Source organism: Tiliqua scincoides, chromosome 9 (assembly GCF_035046505.1).
Source record: "Tiliqua scincoides isolate rTilSci1 chromosome 9, rTilSci1.hap2, whole genome shotgun sequence".
NCBI classification, from domain to species: domain Eukaryota; kingdom Metazoa; phylum Chordata; class Lepidosauria; order Squamata; family Scincidae; genus Tiliqua; species Tiliqua scincoides.
Genome location: NC_089829.1, coordinates 28,858,949 through 28,863,950, shown reverse-complemented (window position 1 = coordinate 28,863,950; position 5,002 = coordinate 28,858,949). Strand labels below are relative to the sequence as shown.

The 5,002-nt window shown below is 42.6% G+C and overlaps 1 pseudogene; it reads left to right on the top strand.

Annotated features, from left to right (window-relative positions):
• Positions 1–2,076: 2,076 nt before the first annotated feature.
• On the top strand, positions 2,077–2,199 carry LOC136660758 (5S ribosomal RNA; annotated as a pseudogene).
• Positions 2,200–5,002: the final 2,803 nt, after the last annotated feature.

Genomic DNA, 5,002 nt, shown 5'->3' with positions numbered 1-5,002 from the left:
AGTACTCCAGGCTCAGATCATATCAATTCATTAATGGCTCACAATCTTCTTCACCGATTCTGTTTTTATTCCCCCTCCCTCCTATATTTTTTTTTTTTTAAGAAGCAAAACTTAAGAAACCCCACAAGAAACCTAATAGAAAAGCATCATTAAAAGCACACACTTGGAAGACTTGGCCCCTATTCAAGCTACATATGGCTACATAATCTTTTAAAACGTGTGATTCAAGTCTCAATTTAATTATGTAATAGCCCAAATGGAATTACACTGTGGATGAAGTGCAGAGCCTCAGCACAAACACAGACGAAGCTGCATGGCTGACCTATGCCTTCCTCATTTGGCTGCCTGCGTCACAGAGCTGGGCTTGAATGCAATCGTGCCAGGAAAACGGCAGTCTGCAATATGGTCTCTTTCTCCTTTGCACCAAATTAGAGAAGCTTGAGCCAAAAAACACACATCTCAGTGGCATCACAAGTAATCACATCTATTTTTCTTAAGAAAGCATTTTCTCCTTGCTAAGAAGTTTCTTATTTGTTTCCTCAAATGCATTTCTATCAGTGATGTGCAGTGAGGTCCAGGCCTGGGGAGGCACAACCACATGAATACACACTCCCTCCCTCCTTAACCTCAGTTTCCCTCCATACCTTCCTTGAAAACACACACACACACACACACACACACACACACACACACACACACACTCCCTCTCCGACCAAAATAAGTAAAAAAAACCCCTCAGCTTTTCTTCCCCCACTCAGAGCTAGGAGAATAGAAGAACTCAACAACATGTCCCTGAGGCAACTGGAAAGTTGCCTCCCCTGGTACTTTAGAGAGAGTCAGTCCTTTACACAGGCTCCCAGCTTTTTTCATGGCTTTTTCAAACAGAATGGAGGCAACTCTTCCTGCTGCCTCCCCAGAGCTTGCTAAAGCAGGTGTCCTGGTTTTGTTTTTTTTTAATTGGAAGCCAGCTATGATTACCGCCTAACCTACTGAGGCAAATCTTCCTGCTGCCTCCCCAGAAATTGCTGACACAGGCACTGTGCTGGTTTTTTTTGTTTTAAATTGGAAGCCAGTTATGATTGCAGCGAGTTGGCTACTGGCTGCTTCCCTGTGTACCATATTGTGTGTGTGTGTTCTGCTTAAGCCATTTCTGCCCAACATTGCATATACGCAACAGGGACCAAATGTGTACACCTATGGGCTGGGCAAAAATGGGTTAACTCACTGACTCTTCTGGAGAAGAAAGGAGCAGAGTGGAAAGGCAAGAAACTTTTTCTATTCACTTGTTGGGTCTGGTAAGGCTCTGCCTCCCCGTCTCCCCTGACTGCACTCACTTTCTATTCACATAGGCACTGTCATTAGTGGTTTCATCAATAAACAAATAATATGAAGTTACGCAGATAACACAATCCACTTTTAAAGCAGAAATGTGGAACATTTCTACCATCAAATTAAAGCATCATTGAGTGTGTGATGACAATATTCAGGAGTTCCAAAAATGTACCCAGGAAGCCCATTTATTTACAGATGTGGCCTGCCTCTCTGTATTCATAGATCCCTTTATTTATGCATATCCCCTCTGTCTTCCACCATGTGAGAGCATACATGAAGTTCCCAGGTGGTCTTCCATCCACACATTGACTAGATCTATATCTGCTCCTATATCAAGGAGGTAGCTTTAACATTCTCGTTCTCCTTTTCAAGAAGGTACCTAAAAGACTATGACCTGGGAAGAGCCATGATCTGAAACTAGCCAATTTTGTCACGTATTCAAAAGCATATATGCAAGTGACGGTGTAGAGAAAGGGTTAGGGTTTGAAAACCTTGGATTTCTTGGAGCCATGCAGTCCAACAAGGTTTGGAGGAAGAATTAGATTTTAGATAGCTCCTATCAGAGTTTTGGGGTCTCTGGGTAGTAGGCCCAGGTTGTGGGGTTTGTTCCAGGATTACTTCTTCTGACCCTACTTCTTAATCTGTGGAACTTCTTACCACAGGATGTGGTGATGGCATATGGCCTAGATTCCTTTAAAAGGGGATTGGACAGATTTCTGGAAGACAAGTCCATCACAGATTACAAGCTATGGTTCTAACTGTTACCCTGCACATGCCCAATCTCATCTGATCTTGGAAGCTAAGCAGGGTCAGGCCTGGTTAGTACTTGGATGGGAGACCGCCTGGGAATACTGGGTGCTGTAGGCTTATACCATAGTCTTTCGCAGTGCTTTTTTTGTAAAAAAATAGGTGCAGGAACTCACAACTTTTTATTTATTTATTTATTTATTTATTTACTTACTTATTTATTTTCAAACCATTTTTTATACACGCGCGCGCACGCACACACACACACACACATGTCCATCCCGTGTGAGCTCCCTGACAGCAAAAGCACTCCTGCCACAGCTGGAGTGAAACACCCCATTTTTTTTAGGTGGGGAGGTGCTCCATTGGGCTATAGGAAACTCTCTCCATTGGGCTATAGGAAAGCCCAATGTTAAGTTAGGACTTAACCCACAGTTAAGCTCCTGGAGTGAGCCCCCTGCTGGAGGCTGTGGGTTAAGTCCTACCTGGGACTTTAAAAAAAAAAAAAAAAGTTCAAAAAAGAGCCTGCCTGGGACTGAACTTTGAGGAGTTTTGCAGCCTCAACTGGCCCCCCCTTTTGGCAACTAGCAACCAACCTTTATATTTTGCAGCCATGGAGCACCTTCCCACCTTTAAAAAAAAAAAAAAATTATTCCTCACTGGGATTTGAACCGCCACAGACCTGCAGTTTAGCCATTGAGCCACCAGAGCTCTTAGGCTCAAAGTGTTTGGAACTAATACTTGAGGCACTGAAAGCCACCAGCTGGGCTGAAAACCTTATATATTAGTTCTGAACAGTTTAACAATAGGCTTTCCTATAGCCCAATGGAGAGAGTGCTGGGCTGTGGAGCACAAGGTTGGAGGTTCGAATCCCTCCCTAGCCAGCAGTGCAGAGCGGGGTGGTGCAGGCAGGGGAAAAAAGGTGGGGGCAAGGAGGAGGGAAAAAAGGGGGCGGGGTGGTGCAGGCAGGGGGGAAAAAAGGTGGGGGCAGAGAGGAGGGGGGAAAAAAGTGCCGGAACGCTGTTCCAGTGCGTTCCATTACAAAAAAAAAGCCCTGGTCTTTCGAGACTGAAGGTTGCCAACCAACCAATTTAGGTATACGCAACTTCCTAATCTTAGAAAGGCTATCTCAGAATGCCAGATAAAAGGGAGTGGCAACAGGATGCAGGTCTCTGGTTGTCTTGTGTGATCTCTGAGGCATCTGGTGGGCCACAGTGAGATACAGGAAGCTGTACTGGATGAAACTTTGGCTGGATCCAGTGGGGTTCTTCTTCATATGTTCTTATGATCCTTCCTCTCACAGAAGGCAAGCTCACAGCAAGCGTCATGACAATAGGTAAACATGACACAAGACATATATAGGAGAATTCTCTTTGATTACATGTGATCCTATAATCATACCCCAGTGAGACTTCCAAGCTACCTTCAAAAAGGTCTGAAATTTACTCTGCAAAATTAATGCAGAAGATCATAAAACTCTACCTTAGCAAATACAAAAGACCATTTGATTAGCGACAAATAAAAGCCCCTAGAGCCAAAATGAATAAGGTTTAAGCTACTTCAAATTATTTTCCCGCCTGATAAAGCCATTATCACATTTACAGCGTTTACAATGCAGAACTACATTCCTTTGATCATCTTATAAAATTAATTGATCTTGCTTATCTATTGTACTGTTTTAAATTATTTTAATTGAGGACATTAAGAGAAGTAATGGTAACAACCAATGCATTTATTAGCTACTGATGTTCAAGGCACCAATGTCATTTTCATAATCTGAATTTCTCTAAAACAAAATTCCATTCTTAATGGAATTTACATATAGATCACCTCCAGACACAAATAATTTACTATTACTTTAAGTCCTAAAGGACAGGCAGAAAAACTGTGAAAAATCACTCCAGCCATACTTAATTTTAATTATTCTTTCAAATCAGATAAAGACCCTGAAGTTAAATTCTCATAATTAAATAGAAATTAAAAGTTTCTAAAAGCCTTATTTTTCAACTCCAATTTTAAATGCAAATGATCACACAGAAGGACGGAGTTTTACCCCTTTCAAAATAATAGCGGATTCACACATACGCTGAGAAAATTCAAGGAAGGCATTTATCAGGTCAGATCTGTGAATGGTTTAACTAGTGTGTACCAACTTCAATTCTACAACCTGCACTTACTGCCTTATTTTTCAGTGGTGAGGGGAAAAAAATTGAGCACATTGATTCCATGGCCACAGTCCAGCTGTTTCCCATGTAATGTCAGAAACGAGGAATTGAACTGGACATCCAAGGAATGCTGGGCAAGGATTCAGCTTGTCAACGAAAACATAGCTTTAGCTAAGAAAGGGTATTGAAGGAAGATCCTCCTATTTTTCATCCCACCACCACTAGAATAAAAATCAGGACTAAGGAGAGAGAGGGTTTAGAGAATGTGACCCCTCACGGCATGTTGTGTCTCAGTGGCTCCCAATCTGCTTGCAGTAGACCATGACTCCTTCTTTTCACAAACTCAGAGGAAAACTTCAGTGATTGCGGCTGCTTCACCTCACCTTCAAGGAGAAGGAGAAAGACGAGTGCCGCTACATCTCATCTCTTTTCACCAATAGGTATGGAGGATGGAAGGGGGGAAGCTTTCATCATAGTTGCTTAGCTAAGTGGCAGAACTCCTCATTCTCCTGCCCCTCCCACTGTTCAATGGGAGCATCCCAGTCTTCATGATTGTACCTGGACAATGCCCCTCCCCCCCGATGCCACTGCTGTTCTCTATTCCAATTTCACTAAACTACTGCAGTTGAAGAAAAGATAGGCCTGTGCATATCCTACTTTCATTTTTTCCCCTCACCTCTAAAAAACTCTCTGAAAAAACACAGACCACAAAAGGAGGTTCATCAGAACTCTCCTAAGCCAATGACTTGAGGTGCAAC